This window comes from Haliotis asinina, chromosome 10 (genome assembly GCF_037392515.1).
Source record: "Haliotis asinina isolate JCU_RB_2024 chromosome 10, JCU_Hal_asi_v2, whole genome shotgun sequence".
Classification (NCBI taxonomy): Eukaryota; Metazoa; Mollusca; class Gastropoda; order Lepetellida; family Haliotidae; genus Haliotis; species Haliotis asinina.
The window spans coordinates 25,007,259-25,034,746 of NC_090289.1; the positions used below are offsets into that span (position 1 = coordinate 25,007,259).

The window sequence follows — 27,488 nt, forward strand, 5'->3', positions numbered from 1 at the left end:
TGCTATAACACTTGCTTGACTCACATGTAAGAATGATATGCTTAATAATAACGTGAAAAAGACCTTCCACACAAAGTATCTTGAAATAATTATTTGAAAGTACTACTTAAAGAGGTTCTTGGGAGGGACATAGGGAGATTGGTTTTCAGTATAAGGCAAAATATTATGGTTGTCAAATTGGTGTATAAAACAAAGAAGAAGTTGGCATCCATACTATTTTGTCTTATAAGCATTACTTTATATTTATATCATTTTACTTATTTAAATGTCTTGAGGTGGACTGATTTCAAGCTGCACAGTTTTGCAATTAAAAACTCCCAATATAATATCTATTGAATTAATATGAATTTATTGAAATGGTCAACGTACAAATTTAACATTTGTTCATTATCTGACTTGAATTTCACTGCATCATCCTGTTCTAAGTACTGTCCTGAACTCAAAACATATCAATGTTCAATGTTTCTTCAAATATATGAAAGGACCGACATTTACAAAGTTCGCTAAACACGAAATAACCCGTAAAAAAACTGCATCCACCAAATCGGTTAGAGGCACTACCTTCATGTAGCTGTCAACGAACTTCAAGTATTTACACAATTTCAATATAGGTTAACTGCCCAAACCATCAAGGGCTATTTATACCTCCCTCTTTCCCTGACCTCTGACTGAACCCTGGATTATGCCATATGGTCAAGTGAAGTTGCATAACACCTCCCTGTGTGTCAGATAGAACAGATACTCCACTAAAACACCCTGAAACATTTATGCCCCTGGAGACTTCCTTACACAACCTGACTACTGCAGGATGTGCTGTCATTCTTACACAGGATCAAAGAAAGTACTGTTAGTTTGGGATGATTAAGATAAGAATGTTTAGGAAACTGTTATGTTATGATTTGTGACTGTCAGATATTACAGTGAATGTAAGAGGTCTCACCATCTCGATGTATGACCTACCCTATACTACTGAAAACACTGACACACAGAAATATGAAAATTCATTGTTAACACCAATAAGTCACGAGTGTTTTCCAAACAGTGTGAATAATTGAGTGAGTTGTTATTGCTCTACCACATGTTTGTATATTATTGCAGCTTTTGTTGCTAAAATGATCCTTACAGTTAATTCATTTGAGACAGATGTAATTATTCTACTTCTTTTTCAATATTTTTAACTTGTAAGAAGACATTCTTCTACATTTTTGCTTTTCAAAAATTTTTAATGAAAAACAGTCAGTGTTTTAGAAAATAAACCATGATGAAATTCTACTCTTTACTTCAGGCCATAACTATTTTGGACACCTACTGCAATCATATTCCCTAAACTTAGAAACAAAACAGAAACAAAACCTTAAGATATATTCCTTTAAAAAAATTCTAAGTTTAAAATTTTAACAAAGATATTTAATGTTCATAAATTGATCAGAAAAATATTCTATTTTGAAATCTTTAATGAAGATATTTAACTAACAACAAATTATTTCACAGACGAAACATACAGCTAGGTATATAAAAATGGTTTTAAGTTACCAAGACTATGGGTATACACAGATCACATATCAAACATCAATCACAGCACAGTTAACAACATGCAATATCAGTCCAGCATCAGATGAAGATATCAATATGTTGTTTGGATTTTTTCATAAAATGATATAAAAACACACTAAAATCAAAATGTTAACTGACACATTTTAAAGAAGTTTCTTAAATAGAAACAATTATTATACATGAATATTTTTTTTGAAAACATTCTAAAAAAAAGAGAGCATCGTAATCTCTGAATGTGTTTTGTGCTGGTGATTAGGTACCTGACTCTGAGGGTGTGGGTTTGAATCACAGATGATACTGAATTCAAAAAAAAAAAAAAAAAAAGAAAAAAAAAAAAAAAACTACTAAAAATTGTACTTTACTAAGAAAGTCTAATCCCAAATAAAACATGTCACATGTGATCTTTTCCTTTCCAAATGCAAACAGTTCTCCTTCTTGGCTTACAAGCCTAAAATATTAACATAATTTAACTCTGAGTATTCATTCACAAAATGCCCAGTCAAGGTATCTATCCCTTGTTATTGGAACACTGCAGTCACAAGCTCTGTGTAACTCAAGCCAGTGTAAATGTCACCCTCTTACACTGTACTGTCCAGTGGGGAAACATTTCCCACAAACTTAAGTGGTCATAAGACAAATAGCCCTCCACTGGTCAGACTTTCCTAGGATTCCATTTATGTATTAGTGTAAATCAATGTAATTTATCAATGTCTGAAAATTTTATTAATGTGTACCTCCTTTTACTCAGAGACCATCTATTGTGAGGAACTAATTTTGCAGAACTGGCTAGTAAATAAATTCTGGCAACTGATAGGTCAAGGTCAAATAAGTCTGGTCGTAGTATTGAGCCTGATAATCTCTTTCAGGATTTTGCTACAACCACCTTTTCAGTACTACATATTCATCACCTCATGTATGTTTCTTAGTAATTACATCTTCAACAGAAAGGTCAAGATCAAGGTCAAGGTCACAGTTAACTGTCAAAATAATTTTAACTAAAATTATCATGCAATCATAGTAACTTATTTCTCAACTAATATTCTGAATACCAATGTACATAAGAATGCATTAAGAGCACAGAAGTAAAAATTATACCTGATAATACAAGATAGTGAAAAAGTAAACTAGTTTTCAAAGGACTCTATCTATGCATCTACATCACATATGTCAAAAGACATATGACCATGTCTTGTTTGACCATGAGCACATGTCACACGCCTCAATCTACGCAATACACTCTCTGACCCTGGGGCATGTCAGAAACAGGAAATAACCTTGTCTTTTTTATCTGTGTGAGGATATCGATCAACTGCCTGTATAGACATTCAAAAACATTTTCTAAAACAAACAATTAGTGTTATTAATAAAGGTACCAACATAAACACATCAACCTCACACTGGGATTAAAAGGACATCTGAAACAACATAACAACACTAGTTTCTTTGTTTTGTTCTTTCTTCTGTCTGCCAGATTTTGAGGCCATGATGGCTATCAACTGCTATAATGAGTCCTCCACATAGGGGCACCAAAAAGGAAAGCTAAATTATACATGTTCATATCTTTGGAAAATCAGATTGTTAAATCTTTCATTGCTCGGTATGAATTGCTACTGAAAATATTGCCAATATTGAGGTCACTAGTCTGTAAATGATTGAAGTACTTAAAACAAACCAAAAACATTAAAAAAATCTAGATGACTTATGAACTGTGTGCATTCACTACTCTGCCTTTGTCACAATTTACTGTTAAGTGTTTTAGGAATATGACCCTATCAACAGTTTTGCATGAATTATAACTTATAGTGTTTAACTTGCGAAATGATTTTACCATCATGATGACACATCAGTCTACAAGAAAACACTAAATATTCAGATTTCAATGTCATATTTGCTTTAGCAAATGGATAAAACAAACGCTTTCCCTCAAGTTTAACATGGAATGGCATTTCCCTGATGACATCATACACTTATACAACATTCTTCAACAATGTTAAAATGTAGTCAAGTCTTTAGAAGAATATGCCATCTGTCTACTCTGATTCCTACTGCTATAAGTGATCTGTGATGTGGAGTAAATTTGCTTTTGTCTGATAAATCCTGCTACTAACACACACGAAATCTCAAGCACATGCACAAACCTGCACATTATAGCTCTTACAGAAACACAAACAAACCAATTTTAGGTTTTTTCCTGCATAACCTTAAAACAGTTTCCATTTACAGTTTCCAATATTATACCACTTATATCCATGTTTCATGTGAGAAATATGTTACCAACAGTGCATTTTTAATTCCCTTCCAATGACCAAACATTCAGCGTGCTGCTGAGTATATATGATAGGTAACCACCATCACATGCAATACAGTAAATAAGTAATCAAAGCTATAATTAGCAGCTTGGTTCAAACAGACAGCGTAACCACGAGGGGTTTAACAGGATGAGCCTGATTACACCTAATACGCCCTGTAGGTGAGACTAATCAAATCTGCACTCAAGATTTGCCCCTACATTGGCGTCTATGGGCATTGTCATGCTGGCAACATTACCATTAATAACTCATTCAAAGGCTGTGAAGCGAAGTGTCAGTGAAACATTCCACAGTTCTGAGCAACGAAATGTACCAATCAGATACTGAAATGCACAATCACATATTTCCATCAAAGATAGTTAATTAACCTCAGTTCATTGCATCTTAATAGGAGAATTCCATCTGGACATTTTAGAATTAGAATGATCATGATTACATTAAATACAGGAAGAATTAAGCTTTGTCCCAGGTTTGTTGTGGCAGTATAATAATGAAGGATGATACAATGATATGTTTATCATAGCATTTATCAGAACTGTTATTTTGAATGTTATACACCGTTCAATGTTAAAAATTTTGGTTATCCTGTCCAGATTACACAAATTTCACCTTCCTCAAGCTGGGTTCTCTTTAAAGTGACCAAAAGAACTATACTGACCATTGGCATGAAGCATGACTGCAATACAATCTAGGTTTAAAAGTTAAACACACCTCCATACCTGTAACATATGCTGAACAGAAGGATTAAACAGCCATGTTGGATATCAGCCTTAGTGCTATATACATCCTTCAAGATTGACAGGTAGGGCATGAAAAGCTTATGAAATAGAAATAAATTTCTCTCCTTGAAATAAGAGCTGACCTTTTGGCCAAGGCAGTTAGATATGTGCCACAGGCTACACTTGATCCCTGTTGTTTACTGAATGTCCATCTCACTCCAGTGGACATCCCAGATTGACAGTGGACATGCCAGATAGTTGACACAAGTGAACCAATAGACACTCAAGCTTAATTCATAGTTTCAGATGGTATTGTAACATAGTCATAATTATAAAACAGAGGTAATAGTCAAAGGGGTAACTATTGGGAGATATTTATCATTGCATAGGTTTCCCAACATTATTGCTATTCCATTTGTGACTAACAAACAACAAGTTTCTGAAATGAACACATTTTACAGAAAAAAGCTCATTGTACAAAAATATAATATAATGAGAAGGAACATTGTGGTTTTCTTTATTTTCAGATACTGTGGAAATCTAGACTTGCCACATTTTCTAAATTTGCATAGGCTTCCTTGGATGTATTTGCTTTGGGGTCTGTATGACCAACTACCATTTGTAGTATAACTACTGCAAAGAGAGAATTGTGAGAATTTGAGATGTTTACCTACAATGAAGATGACCTCTAAATTAGACGTGATACCAAAGCCTATGATGTGGCAATTTCTTTGGTTCAGAAGGTTATCAAAGTTTTATCTCTTAAGTATCTGATATACGAGATCTGAATGAATATTTCCCTGAGATGAATCTAATGAAAGATCTCTGATTTACACAAGTATTTTTACTTTCTCATTTCAGTGTTGCTACGCATCCACAGTTCAATGCTGGTAAGTATTCACAGCTCAAGTGTTTGCCCTAGGCTTAAAAATTAGGAGTTATTGTGACTCCTCATGTCATGAGAGGGGGTCATGGACATGTTTTGTGGAGTCATCTTCAATTTGGAGCTTTCATCAAGTCATTAACCATGATTGTTTAATAATGACAAAAAAAAAGTAGGGCAGGTCAAGTATTTAATAAGCACTGATCAGTTAGCAAACGTTTATTTTTAGAAGTTTAAACTATCTAAACGAAAAGCCCAGTAGCACTGACATAAGCTTTTAAATCCACTGTGTATTTGAGATAATTTGTGCATCAAACACGCAGGTTATCTTTGTCATGACAAACACTGCAGCTCATGTAAAATGAATGATTCCACATATGATACACAAAGGATGATGGTGATCATAATGTTTTCTTGATGATCAATGATTATATCTTTTATAGAAGAAACATCTTACTTCAGCAGTCATGTATCTTTTTAGCAGGAAACAGTTCAGGTACAACTACAACCAAACCATTAAAATCACCTTGTCTGCACATACAATAAGACAAAACCATTGTTTACCATTAGATTACAGATCCACTAAGCAACAAATTCCGCTATGGATGAAAAATAAAGCTTTAAAACATGACCTCTTTTTATTTAAAAGTTCAAATGAAAGACCAGTTTGACTAACTGATACTGGGGGCGGTGGGGTAGCCTAGTGGTTAAAGCGTTCGCTCGTCAAGCCGAAGACCCAGGTTCGATTCCCCACATGGGTACAATATGTGAAGCCCATTTTCTGGTGTCCCACGCCGTGATATTGCTGGAATATTGCTAAAAGCGGCGTAAAACTTAACTCACTCACTCCCTGACTAACTGATCCACTCAGGCACAAACAGCAACACTTTTTCAAAGGTCCTTTTCGTCCTTTTCACTTCGTCTATTTCTATCAACTCTGAGTGTTCAAGAAAAGATCTGTAGGCCAAAGAAATAAAAGTCTGGGCAAAGACAAATTGACTATTTTATCTTGTACATTCTTTGAAGTTTGGGATCAAAACCACCATCCACATCAGCTCAGCATTCGCTCAATGGTGTTTGGCTGTTTCAAGTTAATCAGACTACTGTATGCCTTTGATCCTAACCTGTAACTACATCAGCACATTTACACTGTAAAGTCATTTCCAATATCCAAAATTATAAATCCTGGAACTAACAATTATCCATCATCAGTTTGCTAATGGCTCTTTTCCATAGCAATTGCAAAGCTAGAGTCCAAACTCTTTCCCCAACTGATCCCTGAATGTGCATTTATAGATCTTTACATGTATCATTATGAGCGTAAGTGACAGACTGTTGAAATTAACACTGGTCAATTTCACTACTGTGACAATGAATGCTCTGGCTGCAACCACCAGTGAATAGAGCTGTTGGCAACATGCTCAGACCTACATTGTAATGGGGCAACACATTGAGTACATTACTGTATAGATTTCTGGCCATTTATTAAGTATGTTATTATTACTGTTGTCCAGTGAATTCAACATTGTCCTTTCCCCTCTAACATAAAAGTACGGAGAGACTGCCTACATTAACATGATAATCTGACCATTATTATTCCCCTTTGAAAAGGAAACAATACTGTTTTATCGATCTGGAACAAAGAAATGTCATAGTTTAGATGGACAGTGAGGCTATATGAATTTTATAATTAATGATATATCTTTTTTAAAAAATGACTATTTATGTTTGAAACACATACTTGCGCTGGAATTTTTTAAACACAAATGGGTTAACAATTTATGATGGATTTTTCACAAGACGGTTGTCCTGGCTAGTAAAATTCACCACTAAATGAGAGCTCTGTATTGGTCCTGGCTGTCAGTGGATTTTTTACTGATAATCAATCTACGAATGTTATTCTGGAGCAGTGAAGTAAAGATAGGACTACTAATTATTGTCCACTCACTCACCCTGTGGTCTAAGAGGAAATTTTAAAAGGTTTCTTTTCCTGTCTATATCATAAAGCAAATTGACATGCTCACAGCCATCAAGTACCACTGACAGTGATGAAACCCACATGCTATATACACCTATCAATCTGCTGTCAGCTGTTGGGGGACAGTGCTGCTGATGCTAGAACAATGTACCTTTCATCAGTCACTTTGATCTCACAGTGCAGTCCAGGCTATCAACAATGTACCACTGTCCTGTCCCCCAGTTACCTGCATCCCTATCTCCATTGTCATATGGCTCATGGACTGTCAAAATAAGAAATTAATCTTTGCAGCAGGGAAAATATACCAGTAATTCACAGATGCAGTGTCACAATTCAATAACTTGGACACTGTTATAAATAAGCTGTCAATTTCATATGTTTTAGGTTCAATAATGTTAACACATTGTGATTGACTGACATATGACTAATAGGAAGTGAAATGTACTTCAGGATCAAATGTGACATACAATACTATGGAGTATCGGTGAAATGACAAGAATATAACAATGCTTCCGTTCATGCTGAATCAGCTTCTGTTAGTTTTATATGAAATGAACATATTTTCATGAATCTGTAACTTGGTAGCAAGATATTTGACAATATCATTGGTGACCTTCACATTACATTTGTCTAACTAAAAGTCACAAACATCGTGTACTTTTTCCACATTGTAAGCTCTTCAATACCATATTCTATAAATGTTAAAAAATCAGATCATATAAAATAGAGATCATGGCAACAAAGAGCTACAAGAAACCAATAACCAAATACATGACTGTCCGATATATACCTTTTACAGATTTTAATTAAATATCAGACAATTCTTTTCAGCCTCATTTAACCTTTCAATGAATGGACCTTGTCTGATTGACATAATTCAATTTCAGATAGATACAAACACAACATCTGTTCCAAACATGAGAGAGTAAACCAGGATGACAACCACCATGAATTGCATCTGAACAACATCATGACACATCTGATCTGGTGGACATGGGCAGGGCTCCCAGTGATGCAGGTTGTCTAGTAAACCAAATACACAATCTCTTTGATCAAAATCCAAAATCACATATACCACCCTAAGTTCTAAAAAAAGTTCTAAACAACTCACATAAATGTAGTCACCCTTGTGAAATCCATGAACACAAACCATCATTCTATTACCATTCATTAAAGTCACAGAAGCCTCTGTAAGACATCATTAGAAGACTGCATCAGCATGTGGACACATTGAGCTTTATTCCTCTAATCAAGGCTGACCCAGTTATCACCTCTACATATCCTCGGTGGCCTTTGACCTAGATCCAAATCTGTTCCCGGTAATGGTAAATTGGGTCAGAGATCACCCTCATTCTTGGAAGTAACACCTACCTGGATTATACCTGAACAAATGATTGGTCCGAACATCACCCAGAATAGCATCTGCCTGGTATTACACCTACCCATGCAATCACATGTACATAACACACTGGGCTTCCATGAAAATAGGAAAAGACCAATACTTTCAACTGGTACTGTTAACAGTTTCTGCAAGGAGTTTGATCATAAAGCCCATTGAAACTGGCAGATTTCACACCAGTTTGATACCATTTCATTTGAAGTGATCATATAACATGCTTACTCAAGGAGTATAAACAAATTGAAGTATATTATTGATACTGTAATAAACTGTCCTTGGTCTAAGTAACAGCAAGTGTCCTCTCCACAGCACTATGTTATGGGTTTCTTAACATTAACCATCAATTCTCATTACACATCACTCACCACCTAACTGTAAATCAAGCCTTAATCTATATCAGAGATAAATATTTACCACAACCGTATGTATGTATGTATGTATGTATGTATGTATGTATGTATGTATGTATGTATGTATGTATGTATGTATGTATGTATGTATGTATGTATATATCAGTAGTCACATATGTGTTGTATTAAGCAAAGAATTCCTACCAATAAATACATCATTCAGTCCTGTGTTTCATAAGGTTCCCAATATTAATAATCAATATCGTTACAAAAGCAAAAACAGAGCACATAGAAGTCTGAATCCTACCTCCCTGTAGTGCCAATGAGTCTATTCCAGTATGCATCACAATGCTAGAAATACCAACATCCTTGGTCCTGCTTGGTGTGTTCACTATTCCAGCATTTTTCTTCCAAGATACCCAGCAGAGGGGTCAGTTCTTCATCTAGTGACTACCACATGTTACGCCAAACAACACAGATTTGACTTACCACAGTAAATGTACACTGGTACATATCAATCAATCAAACTCTCTCCTGTCCCTTCCAACAACAAGGTCCAACCTGTAGCATGTGAATTTCCCCTTCCAAGACCACCAGCTTGCTCTCTCTATTCTGTGACCTAATTGTATCTGTGCCACATAGTAAATATGGGAACATCTAGGTCACGGACCAGCTTCAATCAATACCTCACCAGAAAACAATACTGGAACCAGGTCAAGCTAGTCAAAAGACCATTACATATCACATATACATGGTATGGGGCACAATCAAACAACAGGGAGGCCCTAGTGAAGCACTGACAGTTTTGTTGCCTGAATATTGTGGTTGGGGGTGTCTTCTATCCTTCAGTGACCACGACTGTGGCCATCACTTTGCCAATATGACCTGCCTGCCCGCATGACCATCAATTAGGAGTAAAAGCTGAGTATTGAGCCATGAGCTGAGTGGATACAAGCAACACATATAGCCACACATGCTGCAGATACAGATACGATGGAATCACAGAACATAATACTTACTCCAAAGCATTACCTTTCAAAACACACTCTTATATTTCCAAGAGAAATCTTAAAAAACATCAATGAGAATATTTAACTGGTGATCATTATTCTCATTATTATTAAATCAAATGTTATGAAACTAATACTTATGTTATACTCCCAGTGCAAATTTTTTCACACAAAATGTAATTTCTAAACAAGAAGACGCAGTCATCAATATCGCCCGCATTACGTCCAATTTCTGTCTCCACTTGTTGCCAAGGAAACACAAAAAATATTCCATTAAGAATACCCAAACTACAGACAGGCACTAATACACCACCAGATCTAGTTATGTGCCAAGTATGGTGAAGATATTGAATGGTTTTAAAGTTCTGCTCCAGAAAAGATATGTGTGCACGGACGGACGGGGTGCATTTTAATATCCCCTGCGAAAAGAGTTGCGGGGGATAAGAAGATGAGAGTTTAGTGAGTACTGCACTGCTTTATGGACTGCTATTCACTTGGTACTTTGAGTCCTGTATTTTATTTCAGAAGACACATTTTCTATCTCATCTTCTTAACAAAGTATTCAAAGCATTGAGTGCTGCCTCCCACAGGGTTCAGAATATGAACTAAAACTATTGTAAACATAATATAAACATCAAATATGGTGTTTCCAAATTAGGAACAGAATTCCTGTTATGACACTGCAACAATGTAACAGAAAAATATTATTCTGTGAAATATGAAATTAGTATTATATTATCAACATAATTATCATATAAATAATTAACAGTTGCAGGAACTAGATATTATAAAATATTTTCTGAGATATATTAGACTCCTGTTGGTCAGAAATTTCAAAAGAAATTTGAACTTGTTTTCCCCTTGATTAGTAAATATTATGACACATCTCTTAAACATAACATATCATTTGTACTCTTCTAGGCTCCTTTAGTTATGTATGGTTCAATTTTCTTTGATATAAACAAAATAACACAAAACACAAATTATGGGTCATTAGCACATCTTGTCCACAAATAAAATTTAATAAAATAAGAAGTAAGTGTGTTCACTTTTCCTTTTACAGTTATTTTATTATCAACATAAAAAGACTTAATTGATAAACAAAAACACCCTTGAGAACATTATTTGAAAATTAAGGCAGAAAGCTGAATTTCTCAACTTTTTTCAAAAAGTAATTGAAACCTTGGTAGTGTTAAAAAATGACATTCATCAACAATGTATGAACCACTTCGCTCAAGCACCCTTCAGGATTTGTTACAGCTGGTAAAAGTAAGATCCACAAATGCGCACTGTTCCATATTTCTTTCATTTATATTCAGTCTGTTATTAAACAGAGGTAATAGATTCAGAAAGATCCAAATGAATTAGTTTCCCTACGTGCAAAATGCTCTAAAACTAACACATTAAGGAAATGTAAGGGCTAGATGACTAAGATAGGAATCAAACCTCCCCAAATGAGTTTTATGGGCGACCAAGGCATCTTAAATTGAGAGCAATCAGTAAATCAGCGTTTGACCCATTTCAGGCAGGGAAGCCATGAATGCAAAGCCACTGATGTGGTTATTTGACTGAAACTGGCCAGACTGTGGACCTTGCAGGACATTGTGTGGGTATTTCAAATGGAGGACCCATCATTATGCAAAATGGATTAGAAGCAATTAGTAATCTCATCAGGAGTACTCTTAGCAAGGAGTATGTGATGCTGAGACTTTGTGATGATCTTTAATGAATACAATATATGTGTATATTGGTTATAATTACTGGAAAGAGCCATTGTTTATGACAATCTTGAAATATAAATGTTTAAACAAAACTAATAAGGCTACTACGATTCATTTGCACATTCAGTCAAACCTTAACCCTTCAAGACTTCAATCTGCTACTTGAGGTTCCAGAGAACTAAATATTTACAAATATTTACATGTCTTTTAAGGGAGCATGATTTACTTGAACCCTTAGGTCTTTTTCCAAAGTGTGATATGCAAGAATGGAATATGTACTAGCCCTGCAGCAGCTTAAGTCATGTGGGTTTGCCAATGCTGCACACAGTACTGTCAACTCGAACTATTACATACCAACTATGAGTGTCGTGAGATCACTGGTTATTGCTGTGACAAGTTTAATACTGTCAACAAGGCGTTCCTTATTGTGGATCAATTACTTCACGACAATATGGTATTTATGAATAATCATTTGATATGTTAGCCAATTTTCACGATACAGCTCTTAAAACTAACATATTTATTTTTTAATACATTAAATATTATTTCAGAATTTATAAATACATTGTTTTGAACTGCATTCCAGCAGTTTATCAGCTTTCATCAAATCAATTAAACTGTGTTAAATAAGGTCCAAATATCAACTTTACAAAAAAATACAAGAACAGTCATTCCATATTTGACATCAGTAAGAACTTAGATGCCTCACATCACATAATCAGATTATCTCACTTTGAGATCAGCTAACTGCAAACAACAACCATCAATATAACCCCTTGTCTTATCCCCTTCCACTGGGGACTCCCAACACAAGCAGTGACCAGTGAGCACACAACCAGGTCCAGACATGTCTGTCAACAGAGTCAGGTATTCCAGAATTTGCCCTGTCCCTTGACCTACCACAGTATGACAGTAATGTCTGCCCTCCCCCAGCTCTAACCCTCTCCCCCTCCCATGTCCAGCTCCTCAATCACTCCAGACACTGACACCTTGGCAATGTTTATTTCTCCTATGCTGGAGGCTAATTATGAATACTAACTTTCTTCAGATTCTTTTCATGCTTATCCTAGAACAAAAGTTTGTCTTTTGAGCGCATCTATCAGGTTAAAAATATGTGCAACATATATGCTTTTTGTTTCTTACAATGTATTTTCACTTTCTAGGCATGATAACATACATTATGTCAAATCTATCGTAACCATCTACTATTGATGATTATAAATTAAAGTTGAATCAAAATATAAACACATTTGCATCTTATCACTGTGGTTTTGTTCAGTTGCAGATTTTCCATCATACAAGTGCAGGGTAATCCTTTGTCAATCAGACAGCCCTGGGACCGTTTCTCATACAATATGCAATTTCTAAATTTTCCAGCACACTCTTTGATGAAATGGCTGCATTGTTGTTTGACGCATACACCCAACAAATTGAAAAACTGACACTATATACATACAAAGTAGCTCAAAACGGTGTCTGCATATAAATCACAAAGGTAAGAGTTTTCGCCTCCAGTCAGCCTTCAAGGGTCTCAAACATCCACCATTAAACAAACTGACTTTAAATACTACAGTTGCAGTCTGTTACTATGGTAACCATAACCATTAGCCTGGAGCATGAAAGCCATTCTGATGGACCAATGTTGATAAGTAAACTGATGTAGTTCAAAGCTTTAATAAGTTTCTCAGATCACTGGGGAATTCCATGACCACTGCGCACTGAGAGGATATATATATATAGACTGCTTTTGATGTGGAGTTCAGGCATCCATAATGGGAATGCATATCTTAAATATATAAGGGCTACTGCAGTCCAAGAAACATTTCTCATGTAGTTCCTGGCATAAGATGACAAATTATTAGGCATTCAGCCTGTCCTGTATAGCTAACAGAAAAGTGTTAGGCATCAGGTACGTCCATAGTAGGTCCTGGTATAATACTTCCAACTTGTCTGGCATAGTTTCCTTGTGTAAGACAATCATCTGTTAGGCTTCCAACATGTTCAGTTTAGTTCCTTGTGTAAGACGACCAAGTGTCAGAATTCAAACATGTTTGGCACAGCTCTTGATATACATCTGTCATATCAGACAACCAACAAGTCTGGAGTAGCTCATGTCTAGTTTGATATTTGACAAAAGAGAAATGACAGGAAGTGAGCTTACACCTAAGCATGCTTTTCATGATCTCTTGGCATAGTGGGATATAACTTCCCCTTTGCACATCACACAACATCCCAATAATGCCAAGCTACATGAAATCAACAATATTTTTCCATGATATCATGAACAGACCTCCAAATCATATGTTTACATCAGGTATTTTAACTTCATCACTTCTGAGGTCAACAACAAAATAGTTTAAATAATCATAAGAAACCTGTGTTAAAATGGTTAATTGATCCATACAGACTTCATCATAAGCATGTGTACATGAATCTCCCTTAGGATGTCATGTCTAGAAAAGACAAGGGTGTTCTGGCCATCCATTCTATAATGCTCCCCAGGTACTGCCAGTGCCATCACAGGCAGAAAGTGTGCTGCATGGTCATGCTGCTATATAATCATTATCCAATCTGATTCCCCAAAACCAATGCAGTGTCTTGAGGAAGTTTCTGAACTCAAGGCAGTTCCGGCAGAAGCCTTACAACATACACTATGATGAGTGGCCAGGGAAACTAGAGATGGTTCGGCCAGTAACAGCAATGACTCAAGAAGCCTTGCACATCCTGTGGCGTTCACTAGGTGTCATGCCTCCATCCAAATCTATCCCTTGAGGTTCAAAACACAACTTTCACCTGAATGTCAGTGACTGACTAAATCTTTGACTTTCAGTGAAATCTGTGTCCTTATGTACTACCTAGATCAAAGCAAATGTTGAAACAGGGTCAAGTCTCTGCCAAATACCAAAGTTTGAGTTATTCCAGATTAGTCTGTTAGGACTGGTAGGGTTGTGTTTTTCATTCGGAAAAAGAAATATATTCAACATGCTCAATGATAAAAAATAAACAATCGCAAATTACGTTGGAAGGAGATTTTGAAATGATACAGAAGTAAAAATCTATTCAGAAACTTTTACAAAAAGACCTTGCTGTCTTTTACACCTTTTTCATGGTCCATTTTAATTCAAAATTAATATTGCTTTTTAAGCCATTACTCTTACTGTACATCATACAGTTGATACATTTCAATTGTAATGCACAGTTTCAAGCGTTCAGTATTCAGTTACAAATATTTTTTTGACATCAAAGTAGAAAATCATCATATAATAACTCCCTGCACTTAAAACATGAATCTCTCACAAACAACAAACATAATAGGAAATCATTAAAATAACACGAAATATACAAGCAGCAGCCATGATTAATCAAGTCTTTCTATCCCCATTCCACACTTCAAAAACCTCTCCTAGCATCTATAATCAACTTGATGGAAACTCTTTCACACCATGAAAACCTCCACAGCAACAACTGCATATACTCCAAGTCAGTCAATATCAAAGACAATCCTCTGCCAGTGATCCGCTCAAGGGAAGATCCATACAAGTACACTCTTGTCACCAACACCATCCCCAGGACAGGCCATCAAGACACTGCCATATTGTTCTCCCAGTGTCCATGCAGCTCCTTGTGTTTTGTAATAATGTCCAATTGTGGTCAGCTGGTGAGCTTCACAGGATGTCTCTGCGGCCTTGGCAGTTGACAGGATTCATCATGTTTGATTGCTGTCAATCTTGAGAAGATGTCAATAACATGCCCAAATGTCTATACCTTAGAAATGTTTATGTATGAAGATTTTTGGTAAGACCTTTCTCAAAAATCAAATTTAAAGAAAGAAAACTGAGTTATCAAGACAAGTTCACTAATACACTGAATAAAAAATGCACAATATTTTAATCAATATTATTACTAAAGAGATAAAAGAAAGTTTGAAACCTAATATTGCTTCAGAAGGATTGCAACTATTTCCTGTTGGTACAAATAGATCTTTAGAACTTCAAAGTAGAAAAGATTTTGAAATAATTTATTACAGAACCTTTGAAGGCAAGATGTATTTGTTCGCACACTCAAAACTAATCCTCAAATTCAACACAAAATCAATGACATCAATATCTGACAAGCTTGCTAATTGAAATGTATGACAATGTTGTCTGTTTACTCACATCCCTGACAGTGAGCCACATTCATTTTACTTTGTTCAGTCAGGTACATTTGTTTACATCTTTTGTGTGCATTAGTAACACAAAGCTGCATCTTTCAATCCTGAAAGGTAATGGTGTTAACAACCGGTTAAGATGGACACTTGCAGAGAACAACTGGAGACTGAATAAAACCCACGCACTTCCATTACACCTGCTGTTTAATCAAGACTCTGAGTTATAATGAATATTGAGCCAATTGCTAAGCTTTACCGAAAGTATAACCTATGTGAGAGTACATCGTGGGATAAACAATCACAAAAAAGCTATCTTAGAGAACAGAAAAGAAACAACAACAAAAAACAGTTACACATTTAAGCATCCAAATGTAATCCCTAAGCAATATTCTCATTACCACAAACCACCCCCTCCCAAACCAAATACCCAACATTTTAATGTTCAGGGTTTTAACATATTTTCAATCTGAAATTTTATATGCTACACTTTCCAATATCAATATGAAACTAACAGTGTTTATAATTAACAAACTAATCCATCCTTGCATAATTGTAGTCATTTTGAATACAGTACAAAGCCCTAAATCTGAAACAATCATATAGTCTACTTTTAAGGCTCATAAAATCATCCCTTATTTTAAATGATCATGATTTCAATAATTAATATCCCACAAACATCATAAAATCACTCATAATAAGATAACCGAGATTTCAATAATCAGTATCAAATTAATGATACTGGCAATACAGGCAAGACATCAAGTAGAGCAGACATATGTTTAACTAACCTTGACAAAATGAAATGAAAGTAGTTCTTACTATCTTCAATGTCAGGTCAAGACAAGAGTGTTCGTTCCACTCCTCGTCCAAGATGATAAATATTCTAAGAGGGCTGCAGTAAGGAAAGAATCTGTCATATAACTGAAAATGACGTCTGTCTAAATACTTAGCGCATCAAACTGTCTTTCTTTGCATTCTTTAAGCATCAACATTCCCTCCAATAACAATCCAAACAAACACATGAACAGTTGTGGATGAGAGGGCAACTCCTACCCAAACCTCTTCACCGCAAAACAAGCTAAACTAAAACTTTAACTCAAGAATCAAACACAAACTAATGTTCAAGAAACTCCTATCTTTGACTTTCAAACAAACATTTCACAACTTTATACAAAAATAGCAATGAAAAACCATCAAAAGACAACTCACCAGAAATCTAAGTCCTTTCCCATGAACAAGCTTCAAGCCAAGCGTCCCTGATCAGTAATGGCTGATGGCCTGGGCCTGTGAAGCAAGGAAAAAAGTTACATAACCCACGCTACGTCACTGACCTCCGACCTGCCCAGATGGCTTGAGGCAAGACTGGTTCGCTGGCTCTCCATTTGAATGGTGAACCCCAACTGTGAATCATTGAATGGGGTGTAGCGGCTAGCACCTATTAGAATGAAGCATTAGATACCAACAAGGCAATAAAATGACCCAACATTGTACCAGTGATAGCTATTGATGCCTTGTTTTTCTTATCTGGTATTGTTTATCCAGAAACAGATTAAAACCTGGCAAGCTGTTTGAAGAAATGGTTACTAGTCCTACTATGAGGATAATGACAGTTGATGCAAAATTATGTAACTTAATTGAGGGTTTTGTTGTCTTCCCTGATTATAAGATAAGTCATTTTACGCAAATCTGTTTGTATTTTTCCAAATATCTTCCTTAAATGTACCTTAAAAAAATCTATCAAAATAAACGAGCACAAATATTAAGGTATACATAAACATATACAATACCTGTTCAAACAAAGTTAAAAACTTATAAATTGTAAACACAATGATGGAATGAAGAGATGTACAATATCTTAAATGTCTTTTTAAAATCTTTGAACAAATACTAAACATACAACAAAATGCTTTTTAAGTTGCCACATTACATCTTCCAACTAAAACAAGAGAAAATATCTGACACTTTCCAAAACTTGTTTCCTAAGAAAATATTCAACAAACTTTCTTCCCATGACATCAACTCACTGAAATAATCTTTATCTGACCCAATTTAAACCTGTCATGAATCATAACCAAATATGGTAACCATGAAACTGGACAGCAGGTCACAATTTCCTTCGATTTCTGACCAACTATAACACTGACCAATCAGAAACTTTCACCATCATCTTAGCAGCTGGCCATGCACTATTCTATAATTTCAACAACAATGACATGGCCAAAAAACTCATTGTCCTTCCAGAAAACTCCAGCCACTATTTCCGCTGTCTGCAGATGGAAGGAGTAGGGTCACTCTGGCCCTATTGAGTCAGACTGACCCCTATTGAGGTCCCCCAAGGCCTGAGCATGCCCCTCCGAAACACAACACCATGTGGGATACTACTGGTCAATTCTTTTTGACATGCCAATGACCAGGAAAAGGGGGATGAACTTCTTTCAATGGTTAATGTCGGTACTTGAAAGAGTCCAGGATTGGAATTAGGGGATGTTTTAAGCTTTATGATTTAATGAGCATTACTTGATGGTTAAGGCACAATTTTGAATTGGATGGTTCTCATTTGTTTCCTTTTCCAGTGAAAACTGTCTTGAAGTAAGGAGACATTAATTTGGATACAATAATGTCTTACTGAGTTTCATCACAATCAATGGGTTTTTGTTCTTTACTTTATTGTAAAATTACAAAAAGAATCCTCTCTTCATTGACTTGAATAAGCACAGGCAGAAACATTCACAATATTTAATTTGCAGGAAAACTATGACAGTGAAATGGAAACTAAGAAGTAGCATCCAGAATTTGTGGACAAAGGACCTTGCATGTTTTACATAAAAAAAAGGAAGACAAGGAAAGAAAGAACAAAAGAAAAACACCAAAAGCCTTTCCAAAATGATGATCTAAAGACAACTCTGCTTAACAAAACCTGAATCAGGTGCACTATTAATAGCCAACACCACATTTTACTGTCAAATGCTTTCTGTAGTGAATGTAGGAAGTCATGATGCCAAAACATCACTTTCAATGTATGAGTGAACATATATAGTTGGGGATCATGAATCTGTTGGGATACAATTTTCGTTGCAAGAAAGTTAAAACTGAGCACAATATTGAAAAACTAAAATCCCAAACATGTTTTCTCAAAAACCTTTTGACACATGTTGAAGAAACATTTTTTGATAATAATAATTTTATCAACGAAGGGCATGATAAAATATGAAGCCAAAACAAGGCTCTGTTTAATGGTCATGGTTTTTGATGTACTGAAATAAACTACCAACAACTATTTTTAAATACATGAGAGACCATGTGTCATGATCTTTTGCTAATCGTCAATAACAAAAAGTTTGAACTCAAGGTTTTTTATGTTTAATGTGTCTAACTTGGGGAGTCTGTGGTGTTTACGCATCATTACCGTTAGTTCACTTTAGTACCACTGACATGAAACTTTCTTTAACAGAAAATATATCTTGTTTGTGCAGTTTATAGAATATTGTCACTGTTTCTCCATGGAATGTTTGCACTGCAAAATACTGTATCTTATCTTATCCATCGATGCTGTTCACAATAGAAAGAACATCAACATTTCAATTTTTCAAAATCATCATCAAAATTAGATGTAAGAATCTTTTCCCTCATAATTATTTGTATTGTTTTAAACAGGTTTGAATGTCGGACTTTGTTCTGTGATCAAATTACACTCTTCAGGCAAGATGTACACTTGCTCATGAAAATTAACCCTCTTTATTTTACACAAACAAGAATTAGATATATGTTTTTTCTATTTTTCCATTGGACATATCTGAAAAGAAATCTGAAATTATATTAGTTTATCCTTTATATGCATGTTTAACCCACACTGCTACAGTTAAGCAAAACAGTCTTTTCAGAATTACCTATACATATTTCAGTCAAAATGTATATACAGAAAGCTACTTATATGGTACAAACTCTGAAGTGAAACCATACATAACTGCTTCAAAAATATCAATTCCACTTAATTTTCAAAAGGGCTAAATCTATGATGAATTTCCCTTTCATACTTGTAAACAATATGGCTGGTGGTAACACAAGAACTGCCGATGTGACCTGACCTCACTATGAAATGGTGATGGGAGACAGAGACAGGCCTAGTTTAGCCCCTAACTATGCAACAGTGTGCTGGCAAGGTGTGTTGCGACTGGCTAGCTGGTGGTGTTCAGGTGAACAACTCAGGTGAGGTGGCTCCTTGACAGGTGAAGGGTTATCCAGTGGTCAGTCTATGTCAATCACACAGGACATACTTATATGGTACAGGCTATTACAGTCAGCTCATCTCCTTCAGAATCCTTGTGTGTGGACATATCCTATCAAGCTTGTGAGCTAATTCTGAAATCGCAGTCATTGCTTTTCCTACAGGTTTGATTAAAGGACATGTTCATGAAATATTTCTCAGTGGATATACATGGGCACAACATAAAAATTATATGCAAGTGGAATGTGTTATTGTGTATATTACATGTCATGCAGATGCAGAGATATCCACAAATACTTGTGATATTGAGACTGTTTGCTTCATTGTTTATTTGTTGCTTAAAACCTTACTCCATACAATTCTCCTGCAATGGTTGTGTTATTAAATAAGTCTGGAGCAGACAATCCAGTGATCAACAGTTTAAGTATTGACCAATGCAACTGCGATATGATGACCTGATCCTGTTAGTCATCTCTTACACCAAGCATAGGTTGTTGAAGACCAATTCTAACCCAGACAAATTAAACTATTAAACAAGTGTCACTAAAGACGACAAACTACCCCCAAAAGTTTCATGAGAGAATATCTATCAGTTTTAGAATAGAGGTATGATCTGGACAAAAAAAACAAACAAAACAAACTTTGATCATGGAAGAGCAATAAGGCTGATTTCTATATTAATCCATATTACATGCAAGGTGAATAGAATGAATCACAAAGACAGGGGGATTTAACAAATAAATACAATAGAAATCTTGAAAACATACACTGATAATTAAAACATTACTTGTGAAATGTGACATCAGTATCGTCATCATCGTCAAACAGTCCCTATCAATATTTTTATTCCTCACTTGGCAAATTTATATGATCAGAGAGATCAGACTCTTGAATACATTCTTGCAGTGTTTGTTGCTGACCAAACCTTCTAAGTTCTCCAGAGGAACAACACATACGCATTCTGATCTTTGCATCTCTCTTCAAGATACACAGCTACTCACTTAAACATGATAAAAGAGCTTAAAATATTATTACGGTTTTTAAATTCTATGAGCTCAATCTCCAACCCAGGTTTTCACCCTCTGCCATTTTCAAGCTGTATGGCAGTGGCCAGATAGTGTGTGTAACACATCTTGTCCTAAAAGCAAGCGAGCAAGTATAATAAACCAGCAACCAAGGTAATTACTACATCACAGTGTTTTAGGTTCCATTATAAGTTCAATGATGATCTATCACTTACTTCAAAAGCTGTACAAACCTAGGTTACTTTGTTCTTTCCCAAAATAACACAAGACCTTCAGAATATATATGTGTTTACTTATAACAGAACGAGAAACATTCATGTTAAACGACAATCATGGTTGCCTTTTTGTCAGAAGGTGGCTAAACATCTTCAATGCAGTTCATCGTGTCTTTAAATCAGTGTTATCTGAAACAGTATGGACATAATTGGTTGTCTAGATAAACCAATTACACACACACAAAAAAAGTCTAAGTTAAAGTATGGGAGTTATATGGGAGTTACGATCACTTTGTGGAACGGGGGGGTCAGTACCTCTAAAAATATAATCTGTCACACCATCATAGTCCACCGTATCAATATTAATATATTCACAAAGGGTAATAGTTTACTTGTTTGGCCTCTAAATCTTGTAATGTCTGCAACTTAAGCTATCAATTGGATGCATGTGTCAAGTAGAAAAATACAACAGGGCTCCAGATAATTTCCAGATACTGTGGAATAGAATTTAATAGTGTGTAAGTAATCTCGTGTTTCGTTTCATACATACACCACAACATTGCAACTCTTGTATAAAGAGGTCAATAAACAATAAAGCAATACTTTTTAAGATAAATACATACGTAAATGATTCTCAGACAGTATACCCTTGCTGTGGTGCATATCTGCTACGTTTTCTGATTTTTTCCCCACTGTACGGTTATACGGTCCTTATCTGGAGCCCTGATACAAGTAGTCATGGCATGAAACAGAGCTCAAGACTGACCCTATTTTTCACACGAAACCATGAAAATACTGAACATTTGGGCATCTGCAATTTTCCATAAACTACAATCTTCTCAGAATCATTTAAATACACGAGGTAAGTTTCTAAACCCCATGTACTGCATACAGTAATGTTTGGCATAACCTATCCAAGAGGGTTGTACAAAGCTTTAGAAATGTTCATTGACATGAACATCTGACAGTCAAGTAAAGTGTCCAGCAAATGTGCAGTTATTTCTATCTCTGCCAATGTGAAAAAAATTAATTCAGTCTCCATAATAGATTTTGTCAAAGCAGTAATTTCAGGACTTGGTGACCTCAGAATGTGTTATAGTAGACAAACCAAAATCTAGATTGAAATTTGCATCCATCTTAGTGCCATGAAGGAGATAGAAATGTACGAATGAACATGATGAACAACTGACCGGTCAATCGGCATAGATAAGAAAGACAACCGTATTGAGTGACAACAGTACTACCTGTAACTAAATGCTATCACAGATGCCTGTAAATACTCCACCTGAGGATACAGTTTTAACTATGAATGATGTCAACATTGATGATAATCATAACAATATAACCATCCAATGATTATTAATCATCCTTTGTGGCAAGCATAAGAAAATGCACAGCTTACGATGTAATGGAAGGATTACCATTAGGATTCTAATGAATTCAATCTTCCTTAGCCCTCACATCTAACAACTGCTACACATACTTCAACTGCTCTGAGCTCATTCACAGTCCTGGCTATGAGCAGCCATAACAGCTGGACAAAACATGGCATGATCAATCCTTTCCTGAAGCCTTCTTAAGAACTGGAGGTCTAAAATCCTCCTGAACATGTTGAATGGTCCTGTATGTTCCATTAAGTCGAGTGCTCACTCCTACTTGCTGTGTCCATTACAGCCTGTACATTTCCAAATTATCACCATGCCATATACAAACAAGTCTTAATCCTGTGTCCTCATGTAGTGAACGCTACAATATAGATCCGACACATATCATCAGTTTCCAAGGTCAGTCCAAAAGAGACTCATTTCTGTCACAATGGACACCTGTGTGAGCATGTTATGGCAGAAAATTGTCAAGACAGTGTGGAAATTGACTAATGCGAAGTAAACATGGCCAGATCTGGAATGTGTGACGAAAAGGCTAGTCAGGAGCATTTGAGCATGACCACGCAATTGACCACCTATCAATATGTATCACAATGACAAGGAAATGTGTTCCACTTGGCTGGTGGTAAATACAGTCTGCCATACTGACTCTTGTACCTGGCCACCACGGGTATCATCACCTGTCAGTGATGAACAACAATCGATGGCATTAGCCCGGACATAGATATTTTATGACACATACAATCTTGTCAGGGTTTCTGGGGCACAGGAACTTGTTTGTCTGAACACAGTACAGAGCAGACATCTTTATTTTTGAAAAATGTCTGTCAATGGGTGAAAAGAGTAGATATCTGACTTTCTGACATGAGCTTCACACTGATACATATGTGAAAAGAAAACAGTGAAACGTGACTGACAGATTATTTATATTTTTAAATTCAATTTAAAATACAATATTTTTCATAACAAACACTCATATAGAGAACCGACAGATAACACTATTTTCGCTCAATATTAAAACAAGAATGTGCTAATGTCAACAATCAAACATCACCCGCTCTCTCAATATGAATTCTCCAAGATTTACATTAAGACTTCTTCTCTGCAGAGATTCATCAAATCATGCTATGTTGTCTTTGTCATGGACACTCAAGATCTGAAAGTTGATCTACTGAAAAATGATTGATTTGGGTCTTCAAAGGCAAAATGGTACTAAAAAGGACACAAAGATAGCCTTTCATTCACTGATTCAGAGCTGACAAATGCATTGGGACACATGCTGCCATTTCATTAATGATACAAACAATATCCTCTGTCATTAAGGAAGCTTGCACTGCTTCTTTATCAGATCTATTTTGCCAACAGTATGGAAGTTTGGGGCATCTGGAAGAAGAGAATTTCTTCATCTTCATTCAAACTTGAACATAATACATTCCAATATTCCAATATGCACTGTTGGTTTAATAGGTCTTGAATGTTTCTATGCACTAATCAGAATTTGTAAGCTTCAAATGAGATTCACGTAATAACAACACACATTGTGACATAAAGTGGATTCAGGGAAATGTAAGAGTCAGACTAACATCCAAGATGCGCATAGAAGTCTAGAATGTGTGGCAAGTCTGGATTTCAGCATTATAATGAACAAAATCTCAGGGCTTCATTTCATTACATTGTTTTATTATGAATTTTTTTTTCTGCAAAAAAATTGTGTTATTTAGAGAGTAGATGCGAGTCAATGATCAGTATCTTCAAAACAAAATATTATACAAATACTCTCCATTGTACTATTGTGCATTTTCACAGCATTCTTGGGTACATTTACAGCAGCATTTGGTGTAATGTAGTGAAGGAATATTTTCTATTCTTCTACTGATCACTTGTTTTGGTTAAGTAGTTACTTGTTTTACTGTTTGAAACATAAACATAACACTGCATAATTTGTATTTAAATCCATTACAACCTAAAACTGATCTTTTATCTCTGAGTCAACATATTAACAACAGTGCTGACCAAAAATCAAGGAGACAGATACATGTTTTAAATCTAAGCTAGATAGGTATTCCCTAAAGCAATCAACAGAAAAACAGCTTCTAAGAAAAAGTACTAATTTAGACCTTCAATAAATATCCTGCAGTTACCACGAAGATCATGGTTTTACTCATTTTTTGTTTTAATAATTTACATATCTAAGTGACATATTCTTCTGTACATTATGAGCCAAATACATGTAATTTCATAAGTTGTTTCACTGTTTTAAAATCTCCAACTCGTTTCCATTATGTTTTTGCTCCTAAGAACTAGAAAATGGAAAATCACTTTCTCACTTATCTTATCAAACCTGTACAACATAAGTTTGAAAACTGGGTATTAAAAACATGACAATAGTATTTAACTGATATTCACATAATATAACACAAAATCCCAAATGCCAGTAAACATTCTACTCATAATCTGCCACTGGATTATGGAATCCTCAGGATGGGCTTCAAAAGGGTTATTTGTTACCACCCACCCTGGCTATTGTATGTGTCTACAATGCAGTTTCTACCACACCATCATATATCTCCCATGACAGATACAACTGTTCACGTATCCAGTCTGAACCTAAATCATGTATATTCTTCTGTTAAGGTATGTGATAATAAAACATGTTTGCTTTGGCTGTACAACAAAACCCAGGCCATAAAAACAATGACATGGCTGTGCTCACTGAAGCTTGAACAATCATTCATTAATAATGAAATTATTCAAAACACATATTTAGTCAACAAAGTGTATTTTCGCTGGGTAGACATCTCAAGGAAGTATTCATAGTGCAGATTTGAAATGCTTTTGTTGCAAACTTAACAGAAGTCAGCAGGAAGCGTCAACATTGATATATAGTCTGGTTCATAATTATTGAGAATGTTTCTTCTTACTTTGAGCTATCCTAACACCTCAACTGATTCACTGATACTTAAAACTAAGTAATGGTATAAGGGAGGTAACTCATCTTGGCCTACTGAGTATCGTACAATTAGAGTTACCTCCCCTGAATTTGTAGCAGACGTCATTTTCCTCAGCACTGTCAACAATGTCTGCTGAAGATAAAAGAAGGTTGATTTTTGAGTTGTGTAATCAAGGAATTGATGATGTAAATACATTGGCAGAGAGAACAGGAACTCCTCTTTCTACTGTGTATAGGATTAGGAAGAATTTTAAAGAGGGAAAGGATTTTGGGCACCAGAAAGGAGCAGGGAGACCCAGAAAATTGGACTTCTCAGATCGCGTCCGGCTGGGAATTTTAGCGTCTAAAAAGCAAAGGGCAAGCATCTCCAACATCAGGTATGAAATGATAGAAAGGGGATCAACAGTTGTATCAAAATCTACAGTTAGAAGAAATTTGATTGATCTTGGACGGGAGAAAAAGACTGGAATTCCTTCTCCTCTCATGAAACAAGAACATAAAGACAGGTGTGTTGAGTGGTGTTTGGCACATGAAAATTTTGACTGGGAAAATGTGATTTTTACTGATGAAAGCTCAATATGGGTATATCCCAATAATGTGAAAATATGGACAAAGTCTGCGTCAGCACCGTTGTATCGACGACCTAAATACAGCCCAAAGTTTCATGTATGGGGAGGGATATCCTTATTAGGAACGACCCCGCTGTGTGTGTTTGAGGGAAATCTGACAAGTCAACGCTACACTAACATATTAGATAATTTTCTCCTTCCAAGTGCACATGTGTTTTATGGAAATGACTGGATTTTGCAGCCAGATAATGATCCTAAACACACCGCAAAACATGCCAAGCAGTGGTTTCAGGAGAAAAATGTGACTGCATTACCATTTCCTGCATATAGTCCTGACTTAAATAGCATTGAGAACATTTGGGGGATGATGAAGGAATGTGTGAATCAAAAGGGGTTGACAAAAATTGAAGACATGAAGAGAGAAGTGGTCCGATACTGGGACAGCATAACTCACGAGACACTAACCTCTCTGATAGGAAGTATGCCTACCCGTCTTAGACTGTGCCGTGAAGCTCAAGGAGACTTGATAAAATATTAAATTGTTACCTACACAACATGAAAAGGTCAGTTCACTTTCACAATACATTCAATTTTATCTGATTTGTTCTCATTTAATAATATGAAATGCTTTAGCTATTCTCAATAATTTTGAACCATACTGTATATTTATAAAAAAAAAAAAATTCTCAAAGTGCCTTGGCAAGCAGTTTTAACAGGGAGCAGCAGAAATTTGAACCCATCACATTTCTAAAATGAACTTGTTTCCAATAATCATGTAAATCACTCCCCACCCCAACAAAACTTTTTGATTTTGTTTAAATTCAAAATTTCCAAATGACCTAATAACTATTGCAAAGCCTTCTCACAATGCTTATGGGGCAAGTTTTATGAAAATGTGTCAAATCAAGTTCCTTAAATCCAGCCCAGAATGTACAATAAACAATTGATCACACATGTTAGTTGCTATATGTGCCAAGGCAACAATGAGCTTCAAACACCTTCTGCAACAATGAACATGCTGACAAAAGCAAAGGATGTTCAATGAA

The 27,488-nt window shown here is 35.6% G+C and overlaps 1 protein-coding gene across 1 annotated transcript in view; it reads right to left on the reverse strand.

Moving 5' to 3' along the window:
- LOC137298192 (retinoic acid receptor gamma-like) overlaps positions 1-27,488 on the reverse strand; it is a 78,227-nt gene that overhangs the window by 45,153 nt on the left and 5,586 nt on the right. The window contains exon 2 of the mRNA XM_067830348.1: positions 17,283-17,357. The gene's annotated coding sequence lies outside the window, so the exon portion shown is untranslated. The remainder of the gene's footprint in view (positions 1-17,282; positions 17,358-27,488) is intronic.